The following is an 18,575-nucleotide window of genomic DNA, read 5'->3' as shown; positions in this document are numbered from 1 at the left end:
CGTTAGTGTAAACCACAGAAATGAAAACAAACCAAATTAGGTTTTGTCAGATATAATAAAATGCTAACAGATCAAGTCTGGCTTGGCTCAGTGATACTCTACAATTTACATGACATTTTAAATGAATCATAAAATATTAATCAAGTAGAAATCTTGACCAAATCCAAGTAATCTGATTGAGCTCTGCTATAGATATGAAGCAAATGGAGTTTTCTCTTCTTACTGAATTTTTTATCTTTAAAAAGTTCATTTATGGTTATTGAAGAACAGACTTAGAAATAGTTTTTAAAATATCTAAAATTATTCTCTTCCTAACACTTTCAGTATTTTGATCATTTTTCTGTGAAGAAAAGTGAAATGGGGATAAATTATCCCAAATGTTTTAATAGCTAAATTGAATTTCAGACATACTTAGGGCAATGAATAGATTATCAACATTTACTAAATTTCTAATAATGCATCTAGATAAAGATGCTAAGGAACTGAAAAGATACTATAGAATAAATCGTGTGTGTGTGTGTGTGTGTGTGTATACAGTTGATCCTTGAACATGAGTCTGAACTGCATGGGTCCACTTACACACAAAGTTTTTTCAATAAATACAATACTGTGCTGTAAATGTATTTTCTCTTAAGATTTTCTGTCTTTCTTTTTTTTTTTTTTTCTTTAAGATTTTAGTTACTTATTTGACACAGAGGAGAGATCACAAGCAGATAGAGAGGCAGGCAGGGGTGGGGGAAGCAGGCTCCCCGCTGAGCAGAGAGCCTGATGTGGGGCTCAATCCCAGGACCCTGAGATCACAACCTGAGCCAAAGGCAGAGGCCTAACTCACTGAGCACCCAGGCGCCCCTCTTAAGATTTTCTTAAATGACATTTTCTTTTCTCTAGCTTACCCTTGTAAGAATATAGTATATAATACATAAAACATACAAAATATATTTTAATTGACTATTTGTATTATTAGTTAGGCTTCTTGTCAACAGTGGGTTATTATAGTAGTTGAGTTTTGGGGAAGTCAAAAGTTGTATTTGGATTTGTGACTGTGCAGGGGTCCATGCCCCTAATCCTGGTGTTGTTCAAAGGTATACACACACACACACACACACACACAGCATATACTGTGTGTTTATATATACACACACACACATATGTGTGTGTGTGCATGCATATATATATATATACCCTCCAACCTATTCTGATTTTATAAGCTATTTTATATGGATCTTGTACCATAGAAGCCTAAAATCTAGAGAAGATGTGAGAGGGTTTTTGTGTTGCAGGAATGTCAGATATTTGGTTTGGGGCAAAGACTGGGATGGAAATGAGGGATATCTGAGTTGGGAAGTTCTGCAAATGACACCAGAGAAAGAGATTCTGTAGCTATCTGAAGGTAGAGTGTCTTCAATAGGAGTAGCAGCCGTCTATCCCTTTGCTTCTTTAAAGTCTTCAACTCAACTTACTGGGAGATCATTTCTTTTTTATTGTCAACATATAGTCAATTTTATTATGGAAATTTAAAAATTACTTTTAAAAAGGTAATATTGTACTCTTTCCTTCATTAGATTCTACTAAATTCTCTTGAGGTGGGGGGACTGTGCACGATCCATCGTTCTATATCCTGAACACCCCACTCCCACGCACTACCCCGTATTCCCAAACTCCCCACTCTGCCCTGTTTTTATCCCGCTGGATTTATCATAATCTAATATTCTTTTATATATTATATTTCTGTTATTGTTCATCTCCTCTTCCTAGAATGTGTGCTCCATGAGGGAGGATACTGTTGTCTGTTCTTTTTGTTTTGTTTGCCAAATGTCTAGAAAAGTGCCTAGAAGTAAAGTGTTGAGTAATTAAGCGTTGTCTGAATTGTTGGGTCCATAGTTAAATATTTTGGTTGGTTCCATATATCTTACGATTGCACTGTTCTTTTTTCCTTGCAATTAGAGCTACAAAGCCAGACATTTAATCAGCATGGTCTTTCTTCCTTTTTCTATGATTTGGGAGCAATTCATTGGCCTGAAAGGGAAGAAAGAACATGAACTGATACGGGACCCACTTGGGACCTGGGAAGACTGAAGCATCATGAAGAAAGAGGGTTTTCTGCTCTGGTCTATGCTAATTCAGAATTTGCCTCAGTGTCCTGAGCTTATAGGTAGGAGACCTTGGTTCTTGTTCCATCTTGTCACTAATTTACTATGGGACATTGAACAAATCGCTGTCTCAGTTTCGTTGTTTATAAGATGGGGGTAATAATAGTTTTAGAAGTTTAGGATGCTATATATTTGTAAACACATTATTATTATTATTATTGCTTTTATTTAAAAAAAAATGTTTCCCTAAGATACCATATCTTTATGTGTGGAGTAAGATTTTAAGGCATAATATATGATATATAATCGTATATTTGCTTAATATGCGTATGAAATATGTCCTAGTTTAGAATATCAATCCTTTCTGTAAAATATTATTTTGGAGGGTATTTTTTTCATTCAGATATGAACATCAGTCACTATGTTAGCAATTAGAAAATGAAGTTTGGCTATTTGAGATCATTTCTTTGGGCGGAGAGAATCCTGGTTTCAAAGTGAGATCCTGTGTGGAGGTTGCATGAAGGGCCCATGGGGAAGGCTTAGGCAGGTGATGGGCATGGACGAGGAATGAGTTTGTCACAAACCAGCCCATCAGGTGCAAGGGCCATAAAATGAGGCCATGAGGGACATGGTGTTCCTGATGACAGTAGTAAATCCGTTTCAAATAAAGTGAACTGTTTGCTTAAACTTTCCTATGTTCTGTCAGACCTTTGGCTCTGAGAACCAACTCAATATAGAAATTAGCTCAGCCAGAGGCTGCAGGGCAGAAAGACTCAAAGTACAGACTATTGCATCAAAATTGTGTTTAGTAACACAAAACTCTCATGAAATGTTCAATATGTTGCTTTTTTAAACTTTCTAGTTTGGGCAGAATTGTCCCTTCTTATATTACTGTTCTTTTGGCATAATATGTGGAAGGAACAAAGTTTTCACCTGATAAAATACAATATATTCAGCTCTCTGACAAATCCACAGGCTTTTACTTTTAATTTTTTTATTAAAATTATACACAGAAAATTATTTTGCGTCCCAAGAAAGTGTTGACTGCACTTATTCTCATGGGCATTTCATGTTTTATTTTTATTTTTATTTATTTATTTTTTTAAAGATTTTATATATTTATTTGACAGAGAACACAAGCAGGCAGAGAGGCAGGCAGAGAGAGAGAGAGAGAGAGAGAGAAGTGGGCTCTGCACTGAGCAGAGAGCCCGATGCGGGGTTCGATCCCAGGACCCCAGGACCATGACCTGGGCTGAAGGCAGAGGCTTTAACCCGCTGAGCCACCCAGGCGCCCCTTATTTTTATTTTTATGTGGACTTTTTCTACTTCCTTTTATCCAGTGAAGATTGTTTCAAATAAAGCTGTCTGATCTAGAAAGACGTGGTTGCTAGGGAGCCCAAGTCACAACGGCTGATGTTACTAGGGAGGATACAGAGGTGAGTCCCTGATTATAGAAGAGAACCATTTTTCATTCTCCTTGAAAGTAGTCTTTATATACAGATGACAGGTTCACTAACTCAGTTAGGAATAAGACTCCAGAAAAAAATATGAAATTTTAATATGTTTCCTCAGAGTGATATAAATCTAAAGGTATTTCTCCCAGATGAATAAATGGGGTTTATGCCCACCTCTATCTTACTACATGGTGAAAATGCTTTTAGAAAATTCCACATGGTGCAAATCTTTGGGTTTATAAAACTGGGCAAGCTCTCTAAAACCTTGGGCTCATCACCTAGATGGTTTGATGAATCTCTGCCTATATTTCTTTCATCTTCACATTTGGTTAAGTATAGGTCAGTAAACATTCACTGAGATCTATGTGCTAGGCATTTTACTAGAGGCTTTTCATACGTTTCTCATTTAATCTTATAACCCTGTTGCAAGGTATTTTTATTTTAATAAACACTAGTAAATATTCTAGTCAGTGGAGAAGGTGTATATGAATCCCATTCAGTGTCACTATCTTATGTCTATTGAAACATCTCCTAATGATGAATAGAATAAAAACAAGTACATCAATTTCATATAAACCACACCACCAGTTGTTTTTCTGTTAGTTTTACTACTGCTTCTGAGAAATCCATAAATGGCAAAGTTTAATGAAATACTTCCAGGAGCTTGTTCTGGGATTTGAAAACAGAATGTACTAACCACTGCTTAATTTTATCCTCAGATAGTTTAATTTTAAGGTGTCTTATTAAATAATTTGGGTTTCCTGTAGGATGTTGTTAATGCCCACAATTAAACTCAATTAAAACGAACTGAATAGATATCTTGTATAGAATATTGTGCTAGAATAGGTAGGACAGTCCTTATGATGCTTTCTATACAACGTGGTGGGAATAGTACCAGATGGTAAAAAGGAAAGCATTTTGAATAGAAATCTTTTTTTAAATAATCTTTATGCCCAACGTGGGGCCCAAGGGCCCCTGAGATCAAGAGCCACATGCTCCATTGACTCAGCCAGCCAGGTACCCTGTGAGTAGTAATTTTTTTTTTTTTTAAGATTTATTTATTTACTTGGTGGTGGGTAGAGAGAGGAAGGTGGAGAGAGAGAATCTCTAGCAGACTCTCCACTAATTGTGGAGCCCCACAGGGGGCTCAATCCCAGGACCCGGAGATCAGGACCCAAGCCAAAATCAAGAGTCAGAGGCTTAACCAATTGAGCCCAACCAGGTGCCCCTGAGTAGAAATCTTAAATGTCTCTTCAATACTTGAAACTGGCAGTCAACCTTATCAGCAACATGTTCCTTTTCAACTTTGGACATCTTCAGTTACTATAATGTAGAACACTTTAATGGAGTCCTAAGGTCAAAGCTGAAGAGTCTCTATCCACAACTTCTGAGATTATGGAGTTTTCATTGTTAGCAGCATCCACTCACAGAGCATATGGAATTGACTAATATCCTTTAAGAAAACGCCGTGAATGTTGGGGTCTGAATGAAGAAGACATGTACCACACTGAAAAGTGGATTAGCACCCTATTAACCTGAGAAACCACATCTTGTAGCTCAGAATACCTTTTAGAAAGCAAAAATGGATTTAAAAAGAGAGAGAAATGTTCTTGGAGAGCAAGCTCTATGACTTGAGTGAGATTTATTGAGGCAATTATTGTGTCTGGGTTTTCAAAAGTGCTGGAAAAATTTTATGATCACCACTAGGCACTTGTAGTCTGGTCAGTGGAGATACAAGAGAAAGATTATTTAATCCTTTGAATATATGGATTTATTGTCTGTGGGAATAAGGATTGAGAGTTGTTCCATGTAGTGCTTTTTCCTATGATAGATTATTATTATTATTATTATTATTATTATTTTAGATTTTCTTTTTTAAAAAAAATGTGAGGGTATTGTTCTAAAGAGACTTTGGTCTCTTCCTCTGAAATACCTGTTTGTTGATTACTATTAGGACATTTGATGAGGCAGATTGGTTCAAGTTATAACAAATGCCACCCTACTTCAATGGAGGTTGTTTAGAAATGTTGTGTTTTGGGATTACTATCCTAATGGTTATCTATGAATTTAACACTGTCAATCTCTTATCTCATGGAGAGTGTGGGCAAGCCTTTAAATGACTCCAATTTTAGAGATGGTGACATTGTGCATTAGACATCATCCTTTGCAGCAGACCTAAGCCTTGAATACAGACCTAGATAAGATATTTTTAGGAAAGGCCAGACTTGTTTCTCAAACCACTGGTTGCTCATAAAACAAGACAATTAGAGCAGCATGACTTTTAAACATAGGAGGAAAGGGGAGGTATTCTTCCATATACTTTGTGATTTTATCTGTAAGATAACTTTTCAGGAAAGACCTTATAAATAATTGTAGTAAGAGGCAAGTTGTTAAGGGAAATGACAGTATTAAAATCATCTGTAAGGCTGCATTGTTTATAAATGAGCCAGTTTGTTTTGAAAGATTGATTCATCTAGTGAGTCAAAACAGCCAAAGTATTTGTATAAATTACCTATGTTGATATGGCCTAGGGCCTAGGCCTATATATAAAAAGATTTATAATATACATATTATATGTATATGTCCAATTTACAAAGCATCGGAAACTGTTATGAAGCTTTCGACATGGTTTAGTGTGGGTCCCCCTATAGCAAGAAAAGGAAACATTTAATTCTTCCCAAGATATCTACTGAGCCCCTATTTTATGTCAGGCATTGCAAATGTGATTATGGATTAGATACAGGGAAACAATCCTACTATAAAATAATATTTACTAAGCACAACATTGCTATTGAGGAAGATTATGTGAAACAAAATAGGATTATTTGACCTTGAGTGTCAAGTCAGTTATCCTTGCCTATTCGGGAATATATCGGTCCATCATAGCAAAACCCAAAGAGCCTGCATATTTTTAGGTTATAATCACAGGAAATTAAAAAACTGTTTCACAGTCTTCTTTGCTCTTCAGATACATGCAAATAATTGCTGCTATGCTTTTTCTTATTGTTCTTTCTCTTCTAACAGGCAATGGCTACAATTGATTCAGTACTACTTTACCAGAATAAGTAAAGGTCTATTTGCCTTTCATGATATTAAATTAAATCTGTCTGAAAGATAAACAACTTAAATTTTAATGCTTCACATTCAAGAATGCATCTGTGCTAATATTTAAATAATACAATACATCTATCTTTCAGACTCTGATTTAATGTTTTGGTCTTCTTTGGTTTTAGGCTTTTGCTGAAAGCTCTAAATTTGTTTAATCCTTCTCTTTTCCAGAAATGTGAGGGTATTGTTCTAAAGCTTGCTTGACTTAAAAAAAAAAAGGTGCAAATCTTACTTCAGATTCATCCACTGAATTATTTATTTTACCAGTTAACCTCAACGTTTAGTCATAAAGGCAAATAATATAATGCAATGTTACCTATAATATTTTTTAGTATATTTGATAGAAGTATAGAATGACCACATCATCAAATATATGCTTATAAAGAAATTTGTTTTATGTCTTTCCTCACCAATTTGAATTACGCCATTCCTCAAATCACTGAAGGTGAAGCAATCTTTCTAAGATTTCTATATGAATATAGAAATTTCTTTTTCACTTTTCATATATAAGATGAACAAGTGTAGTGTAGATACATTTCATTTTTATTTTTTCCTCCTTTATATTGCTATATATTATTGCTGAACTACCTCCCTCTTGATGGAGAGTTTGTAATATACACACTCACTTTGCCTCATAAGACAAGATAGGGTAAGAAAAAAAAATTCAGGACTCTAACACTATTCCTTCCATTAACTTGCGTAGGATTTGAAACCTTGAAGAACTTCAGTTTCTTCATTTGCAAAATGGAGTCAATCATATCTACATTTTTTGGGTGTTATGAAGATTAAATTAACATGCCAAACAGATTCTGACAAATTGTGGGCAATAAAAATGTATCAACCCTTTTCTTCTTATTGTTAATTGTTATTCTTATTCTTATTGTTAACAGCAGAACAAAGCAAGCCATTCTTTACTTTTTTTCCCCAAGAAGATCCAGGAAAAATGGCAAGACTTTATTTTACTTTTCATAATGTATAAGATTGTCATTCAGAAGACACAGAATTTAGTACTAGGAGATAATCATAGTATTGTTTTCACGTGTCTTCTTAGAAGTAAATAAATTATACTCATTTAAAATTTTATTAACCATAGAAACTATCCTACAGTTTGACAAATTATTTAAATAAATGAAATTGGCTTGAAATTTTATGTGTTTTGGAAAATCTGTGTAGAGCTCAAATACATCTTTTTCGCCTTGCAAATATTTGGTTCATAATTATGCACAAAGGACTTCTTAATGAGTTTTAATAAAATACAACTCTCAGATGAAGTAGTTCACATCTAACCTTTAAAAAATTCTGTCTTAGGCATTTTTGGTGGATAGTCTCTGGGATGGCCACCACCAGTTTCTTTCTTCTCTGCACCTGTACATTCTTCCTCGTATCAAGGGATGGAATCTAATTTCCATCTCCTTGAATCTGGGCTAGCTTAAGTGACTAGTGTGACCAATAAAATGGAGTAGGAGTGATGCTCTGTAGCCTCCAAGCCTAGGTTATAAGAAGTTTCATATCTTCTTTGTTGATCTTTTGGGATATTTCCTCTCAGAACCAATTAGCCTTTTTGGGAGAACTCCCAGACACATGGAGAAGCCATGTACAGGAGCTCTGCTTGACAGTTCCAGCTGAGCTCCAGTTGGAGACCCTTATCCACAGTGAGCCACAAGAATGAGCCACCTTGGATGTCAAGCCCAGTTAAGGCCTCAAATGACTCTAGCCCTAGTGACTAGTGGACACCACATAAGAATCCCTGAGCTAGACTGAATCAAACTGCAGAACCATGAGGGAAAATGGAAAACTGTTGTTTTAAGCCACCAAGTTTGGGGTAGTTTGTTATATAATAGAAATATGGATAACAGGAATAGCATTTGTAAGCAAACTACCTGTCCATATAAGGATGTGGTATTTGCTATGTTAAACCTCAAATCACTAAGTGATTTGTGTCCTTAATAGGCCCAAATCCTGCTTTTTATTTCATTGTGATCAGGTTTTAAAAATACAGTGAATGTATGGTGTTAGATTTGAGGGGGAGAATTAAAATATAGAATTTTGGAACTTGGAGCTTCATATGCATCCATCCATTCATTTAAATATTGATTATGTACATATGCAAAGCAATATGCCAGGTGCTGTGGGGGATAAAGGGATGAGTCAGAAAGCTGTACCCATATTAGCATTTTGAAGACCCTCCCTTTTCCCTCTGAAGACAATAAAACACTGTTCATGTTCCCTGCTGGGTTTTCATTGGTTACATTTCTCTTCAGTTATTTTTCTTTTATTCTTTTGATCTTTTTTTTTTTTTTTCTTTTTCAAATTGTTAGCTTCTTTTAGTGCTTGGAAAATGAAAAAAAAAAAAAAACAAAAAAAAAAAACCCAACCTAGTTTGAAGGAAAAATAGTCACATACCTAAAGACATAATAATAATAATAAAAAAAAAAAACCTCATACAAACTAGAAATGCTAGTAAGCAACCTGAATTTTTGGTGAAGTTTTTTATTTTTATCTTTTGACCCAGTTTATTTTTTGACACTATAATGTTGTCTTTCAGTGAGATTTATGTTCATGATGTGATATAAATGATAAGATAAATAATAACAATTTTTGTGTATCCCAGATGCTTCAAGTGTGATAAACCAACTATTAATTGCTTTCAAGTACTATGACTTTGTTAAGAACTTGAACTTTGAAGGGAGAGAAGCTGGGCCATATTTACCACTGACATTTGTCTTTTTTTTTTTTTTTTTTAACCTTAGGTGATTTTCAAAACACTCTTAACCTAAGTTTTATTAAATATAAAGTGAGTATAAAAGTACTGATACCCAAAGGCTATTATTGGTATTGGTTGAAAGTTTGCATGTGAAGTATTTGCAAGGGTTCTAGCACATAGTAAGAGAACCAACATTTTTCTAAAATCACAGTCGTGGGTGATTACATTTTTTAGGTTCTTAAACAATGGTGGTGCTGAGGGTTTAGTGAAAAATTATTTAAGTTCCATGGTCAGTGGGGCAATTAAAAAATGACCTGGACCTATTTACTTTTTACAAGTGATTTTAAAATTTAAAACAACCATTTAAAAGGCAGTGTAAGCTTTCTTTAAATGAAATCCCATAAAAATGGGCCATTTTTCTGGTTGAAATGGAGGTAGGGATGAATATGACTTTCTGCAGTGGTTCTCTTAGGACGAAAACCTAATGGCTTAACAAATCCCAGGTTAAAAAAGGATGGCACTGCAGGGTGCCTGGGTTGCTCAGTTGGTTAAATGTCCAACTCTTGGATTTGGCACAGGTCCTGATCTCATGGTTCGTGAGACCAAACACCACATCAGGCTCCACACTCAGTGGGGATTTACTTGGATATTCTCTCCCTCTACCCCTCCAATACTCCCCCTCAAATAAATAAATAAATCTTAAAAAAACAAAAACAAAAAACAAAAACAAAAACACAATGGCACTAACTTATTATTTTTATGTCTGTGGCTCTATTTCTTTCTTGTCCTGCTGGCTATGTGTTGGAAGCCCTTAAAACTATATAGTATCCTAAATGTCCTTCCTATGTCATCTCTTGCCTCCCTACCAGAGTAGAGTTCCTGTTCCTAACTATTCCTAGAGAATCCTAACTTTGATTTTGCTTTTCAGAGATCAGTTTCATTGCTTCAGTTTGGAGATGAAAGGCCATTAAGTGGAATATGTTTTAAGGGAAAAAAACAAACTTGAAATGCATTAAATTTACTATGGCAAACATTTGATCCCAGTTACAAATGAAATAAAACAAGTTTCACCCGAATTGCTCAAGCAAACTGAGCTACATTTTCATTCCATAGTTTTGAGTTTTATAATTTGGGATTTCTCCAAATACATTCTAGGGAAGTTGGTGAAGACATTACCAGCTGGTAAGCACAGATGTTATTTCATTAACATATTTAACCAAACCTTGATGAATCCTAATATATATATTTCCTTAAACCAAGATGTTTCTTTCCTTGAATTCTTTTACTCAGACTTCCAAAAATTTCCAGGGATGTCAACACACATTCATGAGATTTGCCTGGTAGTAGGTCTTACTTTAATGAGTCTTGTCCAAACTCCACAGATGTTTAGAGCTGCTCCCCAATTCTTGTGCACCTCAAAGCTTTGCTACTGCTGTTGCTCATCAAGCTAGGTGTGTTTTACATCTGGCACAGGGAGTCTTGCAGCTTACTCTTGCACCTATAAAACATGAATGACAACATCTCTTCTGCTCTCTGTTAGAGGAAAGAGCTAAAGTTTCCTGGAAAAAGCTAAGTCCTAAAGTAGTTGGTGACAGTTGTTTTAATTAAAGATATGCTTATTTTAAAAGGATGAAAGACCTCAATGTGAGACAGGAATCCATCAAAATTCTAGAGGAGAACATAGGCAGTAACTTCTTTGACGTTGTCCACAGCAACTTCTTTCAAGACACATCTCCAAAGGGAAGGGAAACAAAAGTGAAAAATGAACTTTTGGGACCTAAGATAAATCTTGGGGCACCTGAGTGGCTCAGTGGGTTAAAACCTCTGCCTTCGGCTGAGGTCATGATCCTGGGGTCCTGGGATCGAGCCCCACATTGGGCTCTCTGCTGGGCAGGGAGCCTGCTTCCTTCTCTCTCTCTGTCTACTTGTGATCTCTGTCTGTCAAATAGTTAAGTAAAATCTTAAAAAAAAAAAAAAAAAAAAAAAAGGCTTCTGCACAGCAAAGGAAACAGCCAACAAAACAAAGGAGCAAACCACAGAATGGGGGAAGTTATTCACAAATGACACTACAGACAAAGGGCTGATATCCAAGATCTCTAAAGAACTTCTCAAACTCAACACCCAAAAAACAATCACATCAAAAAATGGGTAGAAGACATGAACCCAAAGATACTTCTCTGATGAAGACATACAAATGGTTAGCAGACACACGAAAAAATGTTCATCATCATTAGCCATAAGGAAAATTCAAATCAAAACCACATTGAGATACCACTTTACACCAGTTAGAATGGCAAAGATTAACAAGGTAAGAAACAACAAATGTTGGAGAGGATGTGGAGAAAGGGGAATGCTCTTACACTGTTGGTGGGAATGCAAGTTGGTATAGTTATTTTGGAAAACAGTGTGGAGATTCCTCAAAAAATTAAAAATAGAGCTACCCTATAACTTGATGATTACACTACTAGGTATTTACTGCCAAAACACAGATGTAGTGAAAAGAAGGGCCATATGTACCCCAGTGTTCATAGCAGCAATGTCCACAATAACCAGACTCTAGAAAGAGCTGAGATGCCCTCCAACAGATGAATGGTTAAAAAAAATGTGGTCCATATATACAATGGGATATTACTCAGCCATCAGAAAGGATGAATACCCAACTTTTGTATCAACATGGATGGGATTGGAGGAGATTATGCTGAGTGAAATAAGTCAAGCAGAGAAAATCAATTATTGTATGGTTTCACTTTTGGAACATAAGGAATAACATGCAGGATATTAGGAGAAGGAAAGGAAAAGTGAAGGGGGGAAATTGGAGGGGGAAATGAACCATGAGAGACTATGGACTCGGAGAAGTAAACTGAGGAGTCAGGGAGGGGATGGATAAACCTGATGGTGGGGATTAGGGAGGGTATGTATTACATGGATCACTGGTTGTTGTACATAAAGAATGAATCTTAGAATGCTGCATTAAAAACTAATGGTATATTTTATGATGACTAACATAACACAATAAAATTTAAAAAATAAAATTTAAATAATATAAATACATATAGGTAAAAGAGGGAGTCCCCTATTTCTGTCCATTTGTTAAAATCTTCTATATATTTCTCCTTTTTTTGTTTTGCTATCATATACATATCTATACGTATTTTTAAAATCAGAACTTTTAGGGGAAAGGAGAAAGAGAATGAGGCAGAAGCAATATTTGGGACGATAATGGATGAAAATATACCAACTTTACTTTGATTAGTATTTTATGATATATTTTACCATACTTTCATTTTCAACTTTTCTATTTTTTCCACATCGTATCCTTTATAATTAATATGCAAATTCTAATTTTAAAAATGTAGCCCCCAATTTTTTGTTCTTTAACTGGAACCACTCATACATTTAGTTTTAATGTAATTACTAACATTTCAAATCGTCCTGTCTTTTCTCTCCTTTCTTGCCTTTTTGGGGTTAGTTATTTTTTGTTATTCCGTTTTTCCCTTCTACTACTGTGGAAGTTATATATTACATTTTTTATTTTAGTGGTTTCCCTTGAATTATCATGTGACTATTTAACAAATCAAAGTCTCATGTCATATAGTACCTTTACCTTGCTCCTAGGCAGTAGAAATCTTAAAGAATTTTAATGCCCTTTACTCTCTTCTTGATTTGTGTTATTTTTCTAGATATTTTAATTCTATTCCACAACATATTATTACTATCTTTTGATTAATGCTGTCAAAATTCATTTAGATTTTCTCAAGTACTAATTTCTTTTTTTTTTTTTAAGATTTTATTTAATTGACAGAGAGATTGAGAGAGCACAATCAGGTGGAGTGGCAGAGTGAAAGGAAGAAGCAGGCTCCCTGCTGAGCTGGGTAGGGCTCAACCTCAAGACCCTGGGATCATAACCTGAGTCAAAGGCTTGTGATTGACTGAGCAAACAGGCACAACTCAAATACTAATTTCTTTGCTCTATATTCTTGCTTTAATCTCAGACTTTCCATTTGGGATCACTTTTCTTATACCTAAAGATTATCTCCTAGGGTATTATTAATGAAGATCTCTTTGTGGCAAACTTTCTCAATTATCACTTATAAGAAAAAAAGTCATTATTTCTCCCTTTTAAAAATTACATTTTCGGGGGAGCCTGGGTGGCTCAGTGGGTTAAGCCGCTGCCTTCGGCTCAGGTCATGATCTCAGGGTCCTGGGATCGAGTCCCGCATCAGGCTCTCTGCTCATCAGGGAGCCTGCTTCCCTCTCTCTCTCTCTGCCTGCCTCTCCATCTACTTGTGATTTCTCTCTGTCAAATAAATAAATAAAATCTTTAAAAAAAAAAATTACATTTTCGGGGCACCTGGGTGGCTCAGTGGGTTAAAGCCTCTGCCTTCAACTCGGGTCATGATCCAAGGGTCCTGGGATCAAGCCCCGCATCGGGCTTTCTGCTTGGCAGCGAGCCTGCTTCCCCCCTCTTTCTCTGCCTGCTTCTCTGCCTACTTGTGATCTCTGTCAAATAAATAAAATATTTTAAAAAATACATTTTCTTCAGATATAGAAATCTAGATTATAGTCACTTCTTGCAGTGTCTTTCCACTGTCTTTTGGTGTCTTTCTTTGAAACTTGGAAAGTCAGATGTCAGTCTGTTTTCCATTAAGAGAAAAACTATTCTCTGGCTTCTTTAACATCATCTCTTTGTCTTTGATGGTGTGCTGCTTTACTGTAATGTGACATTTCTTCTGCAATCTGTGGGTGGATGTCTCTTTTCATTTCTAGAATATTTTCTGCCACTGTCTTTCTAAATATTGCCCCTGCCTTGTTCTCTCTCTCTCTCTCTCCTCCATCTTGGGCTTTGATAAAAATATCTGAGACATGCTAACTCTACTTTCAATCTTTTCATCCCATTTCTTCATATTCCATTGTAGATAGTTTCTTCAAGATCAATCTTCTGGTTAGTTTTCTTTTCAGCTGGTTTTAATTTGCTCACAGTCACATCAGTTGAGTTCTTAAATCTGAGAAAATCTCTCTCTCTCTCTCTCTCTCTCTATATATATATATATATATATATACATACACACATATATATATTTGTTTCTAGAGTATCTTTTAGAATATCTCTTTTATTCTTTCTCATATCTGCTGGGTCACTTTTTATAGTGTCCACAGATATGTCTCTTTAATAGACATTTTATAACTTAGAGTTTATGAATCAAATATCTGAAATCTCTGTTTTAGCTTTCGGTGTGGTTGTTGTTCTAATCATATCTTCATTTGGTGCATACATTGTAAGTATTAATTCTTAGTTGTTTGTTTTCTTTGGGAGATTATTTTTAGGAATTGTTCAGTCTCTGGATGAAGATGAATTTAAAAATCTGGAGAGTATTTTTGTTTGTTTCTGCCATGTACCTGAAGAACTATGTCTGGGACCATCTTAAACTAAATTTACACTCTGGGGTCTTTTGGATTACACAGATGATATGAATTTGAGCTACAATCCTATAGAATGCAAAAGCAGACCACTTGAGAGTGTGTGTAAAATGGTAGTGGCAGAAGTGGTAAGTTTTCTCTCAATATCTACTCTCCTTTTTTCCCATTACAATAGAGTTTTTAGCTAGTTACCTGGATTCCTAGAATAATAAAGTATACTGGCCAGCTGCCTTTGTAATGAAGTATGAAATATAATTATATTCAATGAGCTGCAAGTGGAAATACCCTGTGATAGCTTCCAGGACTCTTTGATATGAGACCATTGGCCGTGTACCCATAGAGCCCTCTTAACCTCTTCCCCTAACTTGTTGCTTAGAATATATGTAATGGCTGCAATTCTATCTCAGATCATGAGTGAAGACCATGCCTAAAGGATGGTACAGTGGAAAGTTAGGAGTATGGATCCCTTGAGGTCATTGTGGAGCAAGGCTGCCTCTTTGCCTCTCTCTGATGGTTAGCTTTGAACTCTCACCTAAACTTCTGTCTTGTTTAAACCACTGTCATTTCATATTTTTGTTATTCACACATGAACATTATCCTAACTAATTTAATGAGTAAGTAGTTAATTCCAGAAATTACACAGCCAAGGGATTTGTTTATAAATATATGGGATCTAAGGCATAACATTAAATTATACCTGGTTAATGCTTTTTGACAGTATTTTTGTGGGAGTGGATGGTAAATAGCATAAACTAACTAATATCTGTTTTTTGTGCTTAAATTAAGTGCAGAGTAAACATTAGAGTTTTCATTATGTTTTGAGTTCCATTATTCTACAATTTATTTTGTTTTCCTTTTAAAGTCTCCACATTAAATACCTTCCTTGTATACTGTTGATAATAGCAGGTACTGGATTAAAAACCAGGAAAAAATGTTGTTAAGGTTATGCTTCATGTCATAATGCACTGGCTAACCCTGGAAACATGAGAGATTTTTATAAACATTACATGACTAGGTGTTTGTACTTTTTATTGATATACATAAATTTCTCCACTGAAAACAAAATAAACTGATGAGAACAATTTCTATAACATTGATTTTTTTTGTTCCACTATTGAAGTATTAACATGAGTCTCATTTCTGCAATTGATTAATTTTATGGACATAAGAAGAGAAATGTAAAGGCTTTACCAAATTTTTTAGGAACAGATAATTACCATGCAATATATCCATTCCAGGACTTAGAATTGGTTAGCTTTTCAAGTCATTCTAGCGAATGGCAGAATATTGCCATTGATTCCAGAAAAAGGATAATCCCAAAATAATAACTAAAGGAAGATTCATTTATGGATTTAAATGCAAAATTCTTAAATGAAATAACATCAAATTGACATAGCACTGTACAAATTGCCATACATCATGACAAAATAATTTTTAAAAAATTTTCCTGTATGGGTCAACATTAGGAAAGATCTTAGTGTTACTCATTTTAGCAATAAATTAAAAGTGGAGAGGGACGTCTGGGTGGCTCAGTTGGTTGGACGACTGTCTTTGGCTCAGGTCATGATCCCGGAGTCCTGGGATCGAGTCCCACATCGAGCTCCCAGCTCCATGGGGAGTCTGCTTCTCCCTCTGACTTTCTCCTCACTCATGCTCTCTCTCTCACTGTCTCTCTCTCAAATAAATAAATAAAATCTTTAAAAAAAAAAAGTGGAGAGAGAAGATCACTCAACAGATACTGAAAACTCCTATATTTATCAGAGATCTCAATACAATCTCTAGAAAGATAGAAATAAAGAAAAAACCCTTAACTATTGAGTATTTGTAAAAGACCTTATGCACAGATCTTACCTAGTGGCAAAATATTAGAAATGTTCACATTATAGACAAGAACAAGACAAAAATTTTCACTACAACTTGTAGTACCCCATATTGGATGAGAAATACCGTTCAATGTAATAAATTAAAAAATGCATATCATATATAAATTTTATTAGGTCTATCTTTTGTAATATCATTTATTTATATTATGCAATATATAATATAATTTATAAAGGATTATATAAATAACATACAAATCTCTCTCTCTATTATATGTAGATATAGATATATGGTGCCCTTGATGCAAAAAGAGGTGAATAGACTAATGGATCTCTAGTATAATCTTGAAATGGATTCATGGATATATAAGAATTTAATATATAATAAAGGCACCATTCTTATTTATTTGAAGAATGCCTTCCTAAACAAGGCAGAAAATCTAGAACATAAAAAAGGAAGAAAAATCAAGATATGTGAGTATTATAAAGCAATAAAATAAAAATGAAAAAAAACCAAGTATGTTAAAAGATAAGTTTAAAAGACATGCAGTAGGTTTACTTAGAATTCCCTATCTTTTGTGGTAGAGAAAAATTCCTTATTTGGAAAAATAGCATGATGCTGTTCACAAAAAAAATTTAGTCCTTATCACTTGGAACACAAGTGACTGTGAAAAAAGCTGATCATCATGAGCTATTATCAGACCTACCAAGTCATAAGGCAGCAATCCATTACCTAAGGGAAAGGATACATTCAGGACTGGACAGGTGGTTTAGGCTCATTTGCCTGTTCTGTAAGACTTTTCCTTCAACACACACCTATGGAATCATTGGGGACTCCCTGACAGAGGTAAAAAAGACTTAGGCCTGTTTCACAAAAAAAGTTTGGTAGAATATTTTGGTACTAGCTACAAGGAAACTGCTGATCTATGAAAGCCCCACTTAAGCTTCACCCTGAGGGAAAGCATTTAAGAAAAATCTTCCTATTGGGTAGGGTTAAGAGCAATACACTTGGTTATCCACTTCATACTGACAAAATAGTGGCATGAGGAAAGGATATATACTGATTCCTGAGCAATAGGGAATAATGTGATCAAATAGTCATACTTAGAAGGAACATGGAAAGACACGAGACAAGGATGTGTAGCAGAAATGTATACACATAGACTAATTGGAGTGGACATGATGCATGCAGATCTTTTATTACATATCAATACCTACCAGAGAATAGAAATCTTATACAACACTCTTGACAACCAAGCAGACAATAAATGTCCGTTAGCTTCTTACTGAGTCATTCCAGTGCTCGTACAATGGGGCCATGAAGATATGGTGGCATGATGGAAAGTAAGCACGGATCAAAAAACACATGCTCCCTTTCACTAAGGCTTATTTTTTCATCCCCACAATCTTAGTCTTTGCTGGATTAGAGATCCTAGCTCCCCAGAGTGGAAACTCTTCTGCCATGGGTTCCACCTAACAGAGTGTTACAATTATCACCTTGCCACTTTGGGTTCCCTATGCCAGTGAACAAAACCAAGATAAAACAAAACAGACACACAAAAAGGTAAGCAGTAGACTAGAATAAAAAAATGTATATATGTATAAAATTTATCTTCCTAGCAAAAGATATGTATATGTGTGTATGTAACAAAGTATATAAAAAAAAATCTAGAAGTCAATAAGAAATGAATTACCCAATAAAGAGAAGGGAAAACATAAGAAATACAAATAAATGCATATAAGTTTGGAATGATACTAACTCTGCTGTGAAAATCAAGGAAATAACATTAAGATAATTGTCATTTGAGGAAATATATACATTTGAAGGAACATACATATATATCTATATATAAATTTAGAAAAAAACAAAAAGATTGATAATTGATAATATCCAGTTTTGGTGAATTTGTGGGGGAAATGATAACTCTGAATATACTATTTGTGGGAATATAAATTGGTTAAGCCTCTTTGGTGGGCCTTT

Source organism: Mustela nivalis (assembly GCF_964662115.1).
Source record: "Mustela nivalis genome assembly, chromosome: 4".
Taxonomy (NCBI): Eukaryota; Metazoa; Chordata; class Mammalia; order Carnivora; family Mustelidae; genus Mustela; species Mustela nivalis.
Note: the sequence above shows the minus strand (reverse complement) of the source record.